The 16,332-nt window shown below is 42.0% G+C and overlaps 1 protein-coding gene across 3 annotated transcripts in view; it reads right to left on the bottom strand.

Moving 5' to 3' along the window:
* The window catches only part of ESRRG (estrogen related receptor gamma), a 693,205-nt gene that overhangs the window by 636,844 nt on the left and 40,029 nt on the right, over positions 1-16,332 (bottom strand). The window contains exon 1 of one of the 3 annotated variants that reach the window (XM_070385517.1): positions 5,534-5,681. The exons of the other annotated variants lie outside the window; for them this stretch is intronic. The gene's annotated coding sequence lies outside the window, so the exon portion shown is untranslated. Of the gene's footprint in view, positions 1-5,533; positions 5,682-16,332 lie in introns of those variants that run through there. 3 annotated transcript variants of the gene reach the window in all.

Below are 16,332 nucleotides of genomic sequence, written 5' to 3'. Positions count from 1 at the left end.
GTAATACCCATTAGCTAAAAAGCACAAATTTCTAACTCTGATGGATCCAAAGGGTCCTAAAAGTATTATGTCCCATTTCTGTAACCTTTGGAAAATAAATGTTCATCCTAAATAGAACATGAATTTCTAATAACCGAATTAAACGGTTCATCTAAATAGCCAACTTTGGATTTCTCTCCACACATAATAACTTGGAAAAATATATAGCCTGTGTTTACTAGAGCGCTATAGCCACAGTCTCTAAGAAGAGCTATAACTTGCTAACAATTTTCCTGATTTATGTTTGAAAACATACAGGGCATGAAATGATTTCTGCAACCTTATATTTTCCTCAAGAACACTGGTAGGCAGAAGATAGGTTCCAAAAATAATGCTGGATTGCTTGTTGCAGCCTCTTTTTTAATAGAAATGTGTGATGGGCAATTATATGTGCTCCTCCAAAAAAAAAAAAAAACCATCATTAGATTTTTTTTTTTCCTGATTAAGAGAATTTTTAAAAAAAGAAGGAAGGATGAGGATGGAAAGAGGAAGGGAGTGAGGAAGGAGACGGTGATAAAAGCATCTCTTTTCATATGATGTTTACATTATAAAAACTGATTGCCTTCTTGCATAAGAAAATGCAATAGATATTCTTCTAAAGAACAGCTTATAGATAATGTATGGTTACAAACCATAACACGCTTATACAAATGTTAGTTATTTTCTGTTATCAGTGTTTAACATATATGGAAATTTACCTCACAATCTATAATTGTGCTAATTAAAACAAGTATTTGTGAATATAAATTATAATGGTCATAAAATCAGCCTTATTAATCTAATATATCTTAGAGTGAGATTGAATTTAAATGGGTCACTCTGGTAACACAGATACAGGAAAACACAGTTTATCCTACCACATAAGTATCAGGAGTACAAAAGTTTTTCTATGTTTCATATAAAGTTAGCATCCTAAATTTGAATCTTCCAAACAGTCAAAGATCACTGTGACAGCTACGCATATTTGCCACGTTAAAAACAAGAATTCATTTGTGTAAAGAAAGAAAAATCAGGACATTCATTAGTGAGCATCCTTTATAGGGCCCTATCCAAGTTATTTATTTTACCAGATGTGCCATCTGAAACAGCTGTAAGTGTCCATAAGTAAATAAGATAGCTTTGATTCTCCAGGGTCTGGCATGTGACCACAGGAATTCTAAACGTATTTAACCCCTTTTGTGCTAACTATGATCATTCCCTTGTTTACACAAATAAAAGTATCTTTCACAATAGAAATATAAACAGAGGCCTGACTTAAAACTACCAATGATTCTTCTTCACAAGCACAGGTATTATTGAGCATAATGGTATAAGCACATTATAAAATAGTTTAAGGTGTACATATCAGAAGGAGAATGGGAGGAAGAATTTACATCCAAGCAGCTACGGGGGGAGTGAGCCTTCGCAATTGGAAATCATTCAGGCACTTGAATGAATGGCATCTAATTTCCAAGGAAAAGGAAACTGCCCTAGCTATGTGAAAAAGAGTCTTAGCATCACTACCATATGTACTTAGGGAATTTTTATTTAATGATTTCCAAAGATATTTCCAGTGACCTGAATCTGAAGATTCAAAACCGGAAGGTTGTGTGTCCACTTTCTATACCAAAAGACTGAATTATTTTCTGCCATCATCTCTCAAAAGAAGGTCCTTCTCCTTGTTGGCCACCACTTAACACTGATTCCAGTACAAAACACTATTACGAATTAGGTTGAAAGTAATGTAAAGAAGATGGTTCTAGAGGAAGATACTTGAACTTTCCTGCAGCACCCTATGCCATTTGCTCACCTGAGGCCATAAGGAGCATATAGGACTCCTATACAATTCCCTACTCTGATTCCTAAGGTCCACTTACTCTACTGGAATGACACTGCTAACCTCAAAAACTAAATTGTAAAGCAGAATTATTTCACAGCTTTTTAAAAACTGACAACAAAGTGACAAGAGAAAATTTCTTTGTTTGCACATGAGGTACATATTTTGACTTTATAAAGATACTGTAAGTGAATTTTAAAAAATCAAAATATTCTGAAACTAGGTAATCATGACTTCAAAACGGCAGACTCTATTGTTCACAAAGAAATTTTCAGTTGGGTTTTTAATACCATTGGTTCAATGGAAAGATTCGCCAACTGCTCCCTGGAGAAAACAGAAGAGATCTGCATTTAAATAGAGATATAGTATTTCCAAATGCACAGTACCTAGAAGGCAGATACTGTCCAGGTTTCTTAGTAAGTTGAAAGTAACTCAAATGGTATTAGGTACATTTCGAGGCTGTAGCCTCTTCATTGCATAGTGCTCCATCTGTTTCCATACCTTTGCTTTTTCCTCTGTGCATTCTTTGTAGTACTTATCCCAAGAAGTTAAAATTAAACCTTTCTCCACTGCAAACTCCCCACACTAGCAACCAGCAATTACTAGTGTACACATCATTTCTGATGTGTACAGAAAAAGACCACAGAAGATAGGTTGGCCAGAAATGTTAAATAATTGAAAAGTATAATGACTTAATAGAGGAGTAAGCTTAGTTTACAATGCAGCCCATTTAAAGCCATAAAGATACTGTGTAAAAATTTTATCTTGTGGTTGACCATTACATATCCTATCTATTATTCAAAAGTATCTCAACATTGTTTTTCTTCATTAATGTGGCTTTTGGCATTTCCCTCAAAATCTTTCTGTTCCCAGCGTTTTCCAACAATTTTGAAACAAATACAAAATTCCTACTTTCTATGTCATAAATTTCCCTCACTGGGATAATGAGATCTCCAGTGTCTAATTGAAACCAATTTCACAGGTCAACTTGTAAGGCAGCCTTTAACTTCCTTGGATGTGATTTGTTTTGCATTGAACACAATCAAGCACGCACAATATTAAAAAAGAAATAAAACAGGGCTAAAGCTACTTGCATGGACATATCTGTAAAAAAAGAGAATCTCATAAATAACCTACCTTCCTGGGACACATTAAACCAGGGATTTGTCTATATTATTAAATGTCACAGGGCATCAGGAAAGTTTTGCCTTGACTGTTCAGCTAAGGTAAGTAGCAAGTTCATGAAGAAGAAAAAAAAAAAAACAGAGAGACACTTGGGATCAATTTCAAACATAAGCCCATTACCTCCGGCAGGCTCCTGCGAAAATTCTAGCTGCAACTGAAATATCCCTGTAAACAAGGTTCCTGAGAACAGCCTCAAATATTCTTCTCAGCAACACTTTCCCTCCCAGCCCTTCGGCTGCCTGCCTACGAGGGAGGTTGGTTACACCTTATCTGGCTGTCCTGCCATCTCATGCTGATTCAAATTCAGAACTCAAAGTGAAAGATGAAATATCTTCCAGATCACTTAATATTGAAATCCTGTCGCAGTAATAAGTGGTGCTCAGTTGGAGATGGGAACATGGAACTCTCTTGGTAACCTTTTAATTTCTGAAAAAATTGTACAGAGTAAATTGAGTGACACAGACATAGAAACCAAATGGATCGACCTGCTCTATTTTGTTACAGCACCACCCATCAGAAGTTCCCTTGGCTCCCTTGGCAATCCCCCCTTAATGAAGACTGGCGGGTTTCAGTAGACACTAGGCACTAAGATTTAAATGCTATTTTGATTTGCTGAAGAAATGATCTTTTATTGACATTCATCTCCCCAGTCAATGGACAGCTCTCTGTGTTATACCATCCTCCACAGAAACGCTTCTAATTCTCCATAACATGAGTGGAAAGAGTTATGAGAACTGTTTTAATAAAAAATAACAAAGCCATGCTTAACAGACAGATCTATATTTGAGAAATCATCTAGGCCTGTTTCATGATATACTCGATTCTTTTCGTATTTAAAGGAAAAGAAGCCCCATCACGTGACTTCATCTCCATCCATATTTTCAAGTACCTTCTTCTGTCAGCTATTCCTCAGCTCAGATCTGAGAACTGTTCAAATTTCCCTCTCCTCCCTACAAGGACAGAAAACTGTTTCTCAGGTTGGTTAACTCATTTTGGTAACATCAAACCTACTGGACAGGAAAAAATAAAAAAGAATCCAGACACCCCTTTCCCATTCCCCAACCACATCCCCTGCCTTCCCCTGGAGAACTTTTCTTCCCCTTTTCTCTTGCCTGCTGCTTCTGAGTTTGGGCCTTTTCCAAACACACTCCCCTATTTGGACTTTGGGCAGCGTGAGAAACAAAAGAGAGTCTCTCTTCAAAACTAGACCAAGTCATTCAGCTGCTCCGCACCACTTCAAAACATCCCCAGGTCTCTTGCTTCTTGACTTAAAGTATTAAGCAGGAGTGTTCTGAAAAGAGTAGGAAGTCATACGTGGCCCTAACAGCTGCACTTAACTCACATGCTGAGCATTTCTTTCTTTTTTCCTCTTTTTTCTTTTTTTTTAAAGAGAGAGAAAAGGTGTTATTTTCAACATTGCCCTCTGGTTTGGAGTAGCAAAAATCACGTGCTTTCAGTGTCTGCCCGTGTCTTCTTGGGAGGCCACTGGTGCTTGGCCCTACAACACCAACCCACAGCAAACAAGCCTCCGTAGCTGAAACCGCCCCGTGTGGCAATTCACAACATCACCCGAGCAAGCAGGAGAGAGAAACACAGACAGAATCACTCCACAACATCGAGGCACCGCGAGGGACTTCTCCAGGCCCTTCCGGACTTTTCCAGAAATGTTCATTAAGATTCTGAAAAGGGGGGTGGGGGGGGTGGGGGTCAGGGAAGGGAACAGGAGGAGGAGAGCTTGGCCCTCTGTGTGTCTCTGTCTCTGAGACTCTCATCACCAAACATTGGGGGGGTGGGGGGGAGGGGGTCTAGCCTGCAGATCCATCGGAGAGACTTGAAGGCTAGAAGGGGGTGGGTGGTTTGAAATACTTAAATGACGGTCGGGTGACCTCCGTGTAACTTCAGAGAGTCCCACGGGAAGGTGAACGCGTTGGGGAAACACAGAGGGTGAGGCGTAGAGGACAGGAAGGAGACACCTAGGTCTACAGCAGCAGCAAGCACCAGAAGGATTTTTCCAGCCCACGACAGCGGTCCTCAACTCCGGACACCACCCTCTCCCCAACGACCCCCTGCCCCGATCCCCTCGCCCCCTAGGGCCCCCACCCCTACTCATCCCCCACCCCGGTCCCGGCGCCCTAACTCTGCCCTTACTCTTTGCCACTTTCCCAAGCCCTGAAGTCTCGATCCAGGAAGGGGGATGGGAGAGGTGTTTTAAAGAACAAATCTCATGGAAATGAGAATTGATCAGTGTCTCTAGCACACACGCGCTGACAGTTTTGCAGTCATGGTAAGGCGAGTCTACGACAGGGGGACAGTACTCATGGTTGTGTTATGGAGGGAGGGGTTGCTTTTTTTTTTTTTTCTCCGAGAGACTCTAAACAAGTGAAGGGGGGAAGGGGGGAGCAATAGAGATTTCCACCAGGACTGCAAATCAAGGATGCCCCCGATGCAAATGTCTGTCTCCAGATGTTGATGATAAGGGTTTGGACCAGTTACCTTGGCAGGGTCAGAACTGCAGCAGGTTAAGCAGGTGAGTCGTCGGGGATTTTAAAGAAGCCGAAGCCGGTCGCTTTGGCTGGGAAAGTCTACAAAACCCCCATGCAGGAACATTGCACATCTTACACACGCCTCCTTTAACTGGGCTCCCGCGACCTCGGGCGGGCGAGGGGGTGCCGGCCGGCGCGCCGGGGCCAAGGGCACGGCCCCCCGCTGGGCCCCCGCGGGTGCGGGGCCGGTCTGGGCCCCGGGGTCCGCGTCCCGCGCGGCTGTGCACTCACCGAGCCGGGCGGCCAGGGGCCGAGGGGCGCCCGCCGCTAGCCGGAGCGCCCGGGCGCCTCCCTTTGCTCTTGGTAGCGTCGGTCCGCACTCCCTGTGACCCAGGACGTCATGATGCCTGTCTGTTTTCTCAATGATAACTTGGCAGAAGAAGAGAGAGGCTGCCAGGTTCTCCTCGGGTGGTTACGTGGTATGTGCACGTTTCTGTTTGCATGCCTTTCTCTCTCTCCCTTTTGCAAAATAAATATCTAGATTTCTCAAAAAAAAAAAAAAAAATCCGGCACTGTCATGATTTGATTGCATTATTGCGTTGGCATAATTGACGCCTCTGGGTGTGTATTTATGTGTCTGTGCGTGTGGGTTTTTTGTGTGTGTGGGTTTTTTTTTTTTCCCCTTTAAATCCTGCTGCTGTTACTGCCGCCGCAGCCGCCGCTGCCGAGAGGAAAGCAAGCATGCGTTCATCTTTTGTCTTTCATTTTACCTTCAGGGTGACATTCAGTGCCAACGGCTCCCTTTTGACCTTCGCCAATCCCCGGCTGGGCAAAAGACGTTTGGGGAAACTTGGGGGGAGGGGAAAGAAGCGCCCCTCGGCCCCGAACGCTGGGGTCTCTGTTCCTTCCAAGGCCAGACCCCAAACCATCCCGACCCACCGCCCACCCCTGAAAAACGATTTTCCCTTCTACCCACCGGGCCCAGGCAGAGAAGCGGCACCCAGACAGCAAGGAGCATCCACCCAGGGCCAGACATTCCTGTTCTCGGCTGGCACTTGCTGACTTGCATCTCTCAGTTGCATTCCCAGCGTGTAGGCCTCTCACAACTGGAGCTATTTTTGTCTCCCAGAGATGTTCCTTAAAGCCCTTTAAAAATGGGGGGCGGGGGGCAGGGAAGAAAAAGAGAGAGAAAGACAGAATAGGACCAACTCCCTATTTGAGGGGCTCTCTGGACACATCCGGAAATTTGGGGGTGCTCCCGGACGTCTGACCCACAAGGGGAGTTTAAAAGGGCAGAAAGGAGAACTACCTTTTATTTGAATTCTTCTACAACAGCAAGAAAACTTTTTTTTTTTTTTTAATACCAAGATATTATTGCTGATCATTCACTCTATGGGTCACTTCTCTCATGTTCTCTGGAATCAGTAGGGAAGGTCTCAAAAAATATTCCTTTGTGTTTGTTTCTGCAAACATGAGAATGTATTTTAGATGGTGTGTCTACATGACAGGTAAAACGGAGGGCATGTCTTTTTGTAATCTGTAGTTTACATCACTTGTACATTGGTATGTTTTACGTAGCTTCTATTAATCACAGTCTTGTGTATGTTCATCACTACAGTACTATGCATTGCTGAAAAATAAAAATCTAGCATGAGGTTTGGCAAACACTTTGCCCTTCTTTATCACTAATTCCCCACTTGGGGTAGTAGAACGGGCTTAGGATTTTTTTTACCGCCCCCCTCCAAAGCCCCTGTTGACCTTGGTCACCATCATGAATAAGTGAAGTCACTGATTCAAATTCCTAAAAGATGACAGCAGAAGCCAAGTTTGCAAAATAGTAAGCATGAAGGAGAGTGTCAAATCTGGATGAGTTCAAAAGTTTTTCTCCCCAATCTGAGAAAAACTTTTGAACTCATCCAAAATAATCTTCAGCTGCTGTAGGTTTAAAAACAGTTTACCTATTTGAGAGGTTGGCTCCATGTAATGAAAACAACAAGTCAATTCCTAGGGCTTTTCCATTTCAACTCACAGATCAAGAATCACTAGCAAATTCCAGAGGGAAGTCATTGTAATTATGCAAAGACCAGACCATTTACATTGGAGCAGAACCTCACTAAAATAAACCTAGGGAGGGTCTCAGGACTCCTGACTTAGTACATTCCAGAAGTGAACTCTATCTCATCACCCTTAATAATCAGACATAGTTGTCTAGCTTTGCTTATCAGTCTTCTTGGAATGCCCAAAGGATGAATCAGTGTAGTTTTGTCCCGTGTTTAGAGGTTATCAGGGTCAAAGATGATTCTAAAGAAGGCAGAGGCTATTCAGAACTCTTAAGGAGACATCATCTCTCCATGTTCTTGGTGACTTTTCAGTAACTATCCAAGAGGGACTCATTAATATTCCATCTACCAACTTGGTTCTCCAGCTTGTTTACTTATTAACCTCAGAAGTAGACCCTTAAAGACCCACTGCCAAGAGAAAGAACCATCAAAATGTGACTAACTTTAATCCCTTGAAATTCAAGTTTTTTTGTTCAGACAAATGCCTTCTGTGCTGTTTTGTCACCAATCCACATGCTCGTGCAGGTCACCAAGCAGTTTCCTCCCCCAGAGCTGAGCTATTGAGCAACCAGTATTGAGGCGACGAACTCAAGCTCTCTGGAGGTTTGAGTAGATCCCTTGTAAGCCCAGCTTGTCTAAATCCAGTTCCGGCGGGGAACTGGTCTCTCTTGTTTATTCAAGTTCAAACTTCTCAGGCTACTTTCAAGTCTTTATTTTCTGGCTTTATCCTAAATATAATAGTTGATATTGTTGTAACATGTTCAGTTTACAACTGATTGTACAATTGAAGTTGTACAATTGTTTGTAACTTCCCAATCAAACCAAAGGGCGTAAAAGCGCTAAGGTGGATGGAACATATACAAGGCACTGTTCTAACCGTGTGTTTAGAAGTAATAAACCTAATTAAATCTTCTCAACCTCAGTGTGAGAGAAGGGTTATTGGTTATTCACATTGTATCCCCCAAGGAAACAGAGGGACAGAGAAGTTAAGTAATTTGCCCAAAGTTACACAGTTGGGATTCAAATTCAAGTGCCTTGAGCTGCCATTGTTAAGCTCGTTGCCTGTCTACTCACCTACCTACTCAACTTGCATCCCAACTGTCCTGCAGTCAGGCTAGACACCCACTGCCCACGGCACACCTTCTGTTAACTCCTACTCCAATGTCATTGCCCAAGCATTCAATGTGATTGGTCAAGTCCAAGTCAAAATTTTATTTTGCACACAAAACCATTATTTACCATTCTTGAGTGTGATCATCGTCTCTCTCTGTTCTTTGGTGTTCACTTCTACATATGACATCACTGTTATTTAACCATTTCAGGGGTTTGCTTTTAACTCTCCACTCTCAATTCCTTTGGAACAGGACTATAGGTTTTTGAGTTTTGTTCCCTGTCTTTTCTGGCTTGCCTAACAAAGTGCCAAGTACAACAACTGGTTCTCATTAAACAGTTTCTGATCACTCATTGACACAAAAGTGCCCTTTGGAGAGCTTGGATGCCAATGTTTAATTTGACAGACATCGAACATTTAACATAGCAAATGTTTTATCCTTTTAACTGGACAAAAGGCAAGCTTATTTCTCCATATTTCAGACAGGCCTTGAAAAAAACAAGTAAGATCATGTGAAGTGAAAGTCACTTAGTTGTGTCCAACTCCATGGAATTCTCCAGGCCTGAATACTGGAGTGGGTAGCCTTTCCCTTCTCCAGGGGATCTTCCCAACCCAGGAATCGAACCGGGGTCTCCTGCATTGCAGGCGGATTCTTTACCAATTGAGCTATGAGGGTAGCCCAGGTAAGATCATAGGCAAAACTATTTAATTGGAGAAGCATATTCTTAAATGTATATTTTTTAAAATATTTACTTATTTGGTTGTAAATATTTTCTAAAAAAATTTGGTTGTACCTGGTGCTCATTGTGGCACTCGGGATCTTTAGTTGGAGCATAGACACTCTTAGTTGTAGCATGCGGGATCTAGCGTCCTGACCAGGGATTGAACCTGGGCCTCCTAGCATTGGGAGCACATTGTCTTAGCCATTGGCCCACCAGGGAAGTCCCTGGGGAAACATATTCTGATGGGGTAGAACTTAATGAGAGTGAGGGAAAAGAGTGGGCACATATATAATTGTCATATTTGTAAGGCAATTAGACAATTATGACTTTTTAGCTTTTATGAACCTTTCTCTGCTGTATTTTTAATTTTCTAAGTGTCAAGATACTCATTTTCCTGCTTTAAAAGATAGGAAAATAAGTGGGGAACCATAGTCCCTTGTGATCTTCTCTTGGATCCACTATTGATCGGGTGATATCTGGCAAAAAACTGAATCATTCTTAACGGCAGTTTCCTTCGTGCACAAGGAGAAAAGTAAGCAGTCTAGTAGGACTGGATTTTTGGAAAATACAAAAATATGCTGGGGAGCTCAGGTAAAATTAACCACAACTGTATTTCTAATTCCTGAGTATAGTTAAGGGTAGCTCAGAAAAAAAATCCATACACCGAAATATGTTCAAACTTACTACCTTTTCCAAGACGGCCCCTTTTATATGAGATAAAATGATTAATAACTGTGTATACCAGTAACCGACCATATCAGCCACAATGTTATTAGTCATTATTCATACTTGCCTACAACTTTTCTTTCTACCACAATCAGAGTGTTGTACAACCTTTTTTTGAGGTAAATGGGTTCAACCATTTATGCCTTGATGAGTTAGATTCAGGTGTTGCTATCCTGAATTAAATCATGAAGTTAGTTGAAGAGCACAGGTATATGGTGAAGACAGGAGGGAGCTAGAACCAGAATGGGACCTCTTATATATTCCCTGATGTAACTCATTTGGAAGACGCTTCTCTCTGTGTTCCTTTCCTTATTTATTCCTATGCGTTGAAAAATTTTAACTCACCAACCTTCTCATCAGGTCTTTGTTAGGAGAAAGTGAAATGGCAGGAAGGAAAACACTCTTCCAATACAATGAAATACAATCATGGCAGATGTGCCTCATTTTACACTAGAGTTGTGTCTCTAAAATTTTTTTACAAACTTAGTAGAGCATAGAAAGACAAGAATTTAGGTCCTCTGGCTGAGGATCTAAATTGATTTCTACTACATCTTGCTAGTTATAGGACATCACAAAGTCCTACAGTTAGGCTTATAATCAGAATGACAATACAGATCAATGACCCTATCCACTCCATACTTGAAAGACATTGTCCAAGTAGTAAGAACAGCCATTTATCAACCAGGACCAAGTTCATAAGACCATTTCTTTAAAACAGAAATGCATTCCATGCCTTTTTTATGAAAGACCACAATATCATATAAGGCAGAGGTCCTCAACCCAGATTTCATGCTCCATGAATGAATAAGGGAGTCCTGAAGTTGTAGGCAACATGTGCGTGTGCCTGTGTGTGTCTATGCACTGCTCTCAAAAAAGACCCATACGTCTCATCACATTCTCAAAAGAGTTCATGACCCCAGAAAGGTTAAGAACCACTGACGTAAGAATAGTTTATTTTAAAAACTGAACTTAAAAGAGAATAACACATCCATTTCAGCCAAATGTCATGCTGACTACAACATGGAGAGTGTATAGTAATCACCAATATTCAGAATGATGGCCTTGAGACACAATAAAAGCTTCAATCATCAAAGAAATTTATTACCAAGGTATTTTACTGAATATGGAGAAAATGGGCCACCCTTTTAAAAAGATCTGAATATTGAATTAAAATAAGAAGGGCCCTCTGGTTTGATTTAAGCTGGCTGGACACTGCTGTGGGTACTAAGAAAGATGGATTAGTTTGGAGAAATACTCATTGTTTCAGGGAGTACAGTTAAGATGCAGGGCATCTGTTAGGTGCCAAGGAATGGGCGCTGTGGGCAAAACTGTGGCAGTGAGGTGGGGAAGAGACATGGGAGGGAACTTAGCAGGAAAGCTGGAATCGACAGGCTTTCCTGACTGGCTTGGGCAACTGAATTAGTGATAGGATGTTAAAGAGATACAAATAAAGGTGATGCTGAGAAAATAATGAATTTGGTTTGGGATATACTAAGCTTCAAGACTTGTGCAACAGCCGGATTCCACCAGCCTTAGCAGAGATTTAGACAAAAATCTGTAGCCAGAGAATTTGTTTTGGAATCATCAGGAGATTGGCAGTGACTTAAGCTGGTAATAAAGATGGGGGGTGGGGTGGTTATCAATGTAAAGGACTTACAAGCATCTGACATAAAGTTGCATTTGTTTGAATAAAACCTAATTTGTAAAATATGAAATTATGTAACAAGGCAAAAGACTGCTGGGGATTTTAAATATCTGTAGACACCTGTATTTGTACCATACATTTCTGAATAGGGCAATAACTTTCAGATTTTAATTTTACACCTGGGGTTTTCTGGAGTTCTTTCATTTTAAGGCTGTATTTTCATCTGAGATATTTGCTGCCCAGGTTCAGAAGGGAGAAACTTTTCCTTGGCAACCAGGTTCAACTGGAAAAAATGATCAAGGTGTCACCTGATGCTACGAGTCACCGACTATGCGCTCAGCTCTGCGGCCCTGCCAGATGCTGACCCAGCAGAGGAAACTCGGTGTCATGGAAAGAACACTAAACTTGGAGTCAGAACACGCTAGTGGGAGTCGAATTTCTACCTCATATGGCTTTTGCGACCCTGGGCAAGTCATTCAACTTCTTTCAACCTGGATTTCCTGTTTAGTAACTTCCCTACCATCCTCAGGGAAGAATTTTTTGAGCATTGGTGGTTAGGTAATCTCCAGAGAGGTGCATGAGTGAACCTAACCACACACTTTAGAAGTCACCTTGAAGAGCAGACTTATGGATAAAGGCAGTGGCGGTGGGGGAGGGGGGGTGGGGGAGGGTAGGAAGGAGAGGGTGAGATGATTGGAGAGAATAGCATAGAAGCATATAGACTACCGTATGTAAATAGCCAATGGGAATTTGCTGTATGACTCAAGGAACTCAAACTGGGGCTCTGTAACAACCTAGAGGGGTGGGAAAGGGTGGGAGGTGGGAAGGAGGTTCACGAGGGAGGGGACATATGTACACCTATGGCTAATTCATGTTGATGTAGAAATGCAGAAATCAAGCCAATATGGTAAAGCAATTATCCTTCAATTAAAAATAAAAAAATTCCAAAAAAAAAAGTCACCTCGATGCCAAAATGCAAGCCCCCTACCCTCTGAGTAACAGTCTAGCGTGGTCCATCATGCCTTCTTCTCTACCTCCATCAACACACTTCTCTGACCGTATTTATCATACTTCAATTATCCTTGCTATGTCTGTCTTTGATGCTCAACTGTAACTGCCTTTAGTGTCACAGGTGTCTTAGCTCTCTTTTTAATTCCTAGTGCCTCGCACACAATAGGTGCCCCATAAATGTTCAATGAAGAAACCGGGATCAAGGGAGAGCATTTGCCTGCATCTGTTCCCATTCCACGAAGGCTTGAGCTTATCTGGGAAATAGAAACAGCAGGGCCAGCCTTCCTGAGAGGCCCTAAGCTATAGAGCACAGGTGCGGTGCCTAGAGGGGCTTCCCTGGCGGCGCTAGTGCTAAAGAGTCCACCTGCCACTGCAGGAGGCACAAGAGACGCAGGTTTGATCCCTGGGTCAGGAAGATCCCCTGGAGCAGGAAACGGCAACCCACTCTGTATTCTTGCCTGAAGGGGTCTCTCTCAGAAAACTCCTCCATTTACTGTTTATTAAGCTACCTTACTGTACAGTTAGTACAAGGGAATAAAGTATGTCACTTCCTAATCATATGAAAACATAAAATACAAAACTGCCCCTCTCTCCAAAACATATAACACTGATTTCATCTGCCATCGATGTACTTTTATTCTTTGTTAAAATTTTGTTTTTAATGGGACATTTCAAATATAAAGAAATTGAATAATGAATCCTCACATGTCAGATACCCAGATCTAGTAAGCCTAAATATGTTATCTTTTCTTTAGGGTTATTTTTTTTTTAATAAGAAAATATGGCATTTTAAATACCAAAAAATAAAATACATGCTGCAAACCAGATTTTACCAGAAAGCTAAGGAGAGGAAGAAGAGGGCGGGAGAAGGCATTGGGAACCTAAAGGAAAGTTGAGTGGCTGTCATGGCGTGGTGGAAAGGACCAAGAAAAATGGGACTGATGTCCTGTTTCAAAGTCCTTAGGAAATATATTAAACTCTTTATGATCAAATGATTGCATCTTTAAAATGGGATACTATTTAAGTATTGGAATTATTAGGAAGATGAAATGCATATGAAGGCATATGCCTTGTCCAAATAGGCAGCTGATAAAAGCAAATTCTCCTCTGTCCCCGCACACCGCCCCCCACCCCCCAGCTGCTGCCTTTCTTCCTTCCTACTTCTTTACCTTCCCAGAAGAAAAAAAGAATCTAATTCATTGATTTGTAACAACAGTCTACTTGGAAGCTTTTCTCTTGGCCAGGCTGCTAAAAAACAAGATCACAAGGATTAGCTTAAATCAGTGAGCTCCAGACTTTACCATATACTGGAACCATTTGAAAAGCTTTTAAAAGCTATCTCAATGCTCAGACTTCCTTAGTGGCTCAGACAGTAAAAAATCAGCCCGCAATGATGGAGACCGGGATTCGATCCCTGGGTTGGGAAGATCCCCTAGAGGAGGAAAATAGCAACCCACTCTAGTATTCTTGCCTGGAGAATCCCATGGACAGAGGAGCCTTGTGGGCTGTAGTCCATGGGGCTGCAAAGAGTCAGACACGACTTAGCAACTAACATTTTCACTTTCAAGACACACCCGGCAGTAAAGAAGTCAGGATGCAGGATGTGCAAGAGTAGAAGCCAGGTGACAGTATGTTTTTAAAACCCCCAAGTGATTCCAATGTGTACCCAAGTTGGGGAACCCTGGCTCATGTGGAGAAATGGGCCTGTGACCAGTTAATTTAGCTAACTGGAGCCTGATGCTAGTCAGGCCCAGGGTTTGAATTCTGGTCCAGGGTGCCATTCTTCACTCTCTCACAGACAGAACGCTCAGTCCTTCTGCGACGCTCCTTTGGCAAGCTCTGTATCCATGAACCGCAGGCAGGGTAATGACCGGGGACTGACTCAGCCCAGGTTCCATAAAAGTGAACAAAAAAGCCCCTAGGACACTCGTATTTGTAGGACTTTACAATTTAGCAAGTCCTTTAACACTGTATTTCATTTCCTCTTCACAACAACCCTGCCCAGTTGGCATGATTACGATGCCCAATTTCAAGATGATGAAACCCAACATGAGGAAAGTTCTTTCGCTCAGAGACAAAGTGGCAGATGGAGGTCTCCTATTTAGGTCTGGGTCTCCAGAATGGAGGCGTTTGTCCTGGACTCCTCTGCCTCAGAAGCTCCACTGACCATCAGGGCTGATCATCAGCACTGATCATGCAGGGCTGCCTGCACGTTTGAAGGTTGGTTCAGACCCATTGTAGTTGCTCTGCTTATTAGGAAAGGTAAGGGAGGAAGGGGAAGAGAGGGGGAGGGAAGGATAGAGGAAGGGAAGGAGGGAGAAAGAAAAATACTTTTAAATATGTTTGTTAGGGCTTCCGAGGTGGCGCTAGTGGTAAAGGACCCACCTTCCAATGCAGGATAAGGATGAGTTCGATCCCTGGGTGAGGAAGATCCCCTGGAGGAGGGCATGGCAACCCACTCCAGTATTCTTGCCTAGAGAATCCCCAAGGACAGGGGAGCCTGGCAGGCCACAGTCCATGGGGTTGCAAAGAGTCGGACATGATTGAAGCGACTCAGCACACATGCATGTTTGAGTTAAACAGATTTCTTCCCAGCAGGCCTTTTTAAATTATTTAATGTGTTAACAAGCATTATAAATCTCTAAAATTTACTTCCAAACGTATGAAACAGCAAAACCCTTTTTAAGCTCAGCCTTTGTCAGGACTAATGTCCCATGGAATGCGATTCCATAAAAGCTGCCGGGGCTTTCCTCACTTCGCTCAAGATTTTGTTGAAGTGTCATCCTCTCCTCTAAGTTAGATGGAGAAAAACAAACATCATATGGTATCACTCACATGTGGAATCTACTTTTTAGAAAAGATGAAACAAATGAACTTGTTTGCAAAATAGAAAGAGACTGATAGATATCAAAAACAAAGTTATAGTTACCAAAGAGGAAATGCGGGAAGGAGGGATAAATCAGTGGTTACCAAAGAGGAAATGTGGGGAGGAGGGATAAATCAGGAGCTTGAGATGAACATACACAGACTACTATATATAAGAGCGATAACCAACAAGGACCTACTGTACAGCTCAGGGAACTCTACTCAATACTCTGGGATATGATAAAAGTATCATATCTATATGATAAAAGTATCTAAAATGAATGAATATATATATATATGTATAATGAATCACTTTGCCGTATACCTGAAACTAACAGAACATTGTAAATCTACTGTACCCCAATAAAATTAAAATTTTTAAAAAACCGAATCAACACCTGCTACCTATCCTCACCTGCTTTTCCTGCTCTGTTTTCTCTGAACCCCTTAATGCCTTCTAATATACCTTGTAATTGACATTATTTCCTTGACTGTTTGCCTTGCCCTCTGTTTGGGAACATGGCATTTTCTGGCTAATTTTTCCCAGTGAAATCTCCAGCACCTAGAAGCATCACTGGCCCACAGTAGATGTTCAATAAATATGTATTAAAGGAATGAATGAAGGCCCCAAAAGAAAAAAATGCCTGGAAGAATTCAAATGAAGGAAGC

This window comes from Bos mutus, chromosome 16, assembly GCF_027580195.1.
Source record: "Bos mutus isolate GX-2022 chromosome 16, NWIPB_WYAK_1.1, whole genome shotgun sequence".
In the NCBI taxonomy this organism is placed as follows: Eukaryota; Metazoa; Chordata; class Mammalia; order Artiodactyla; family Bovidae; genus Bos; species Bos mutus.
Note: the sequence above shows the minus strand (reverse complement) of the source record. Positions and strands in the feature narration are given on the sequence as shown.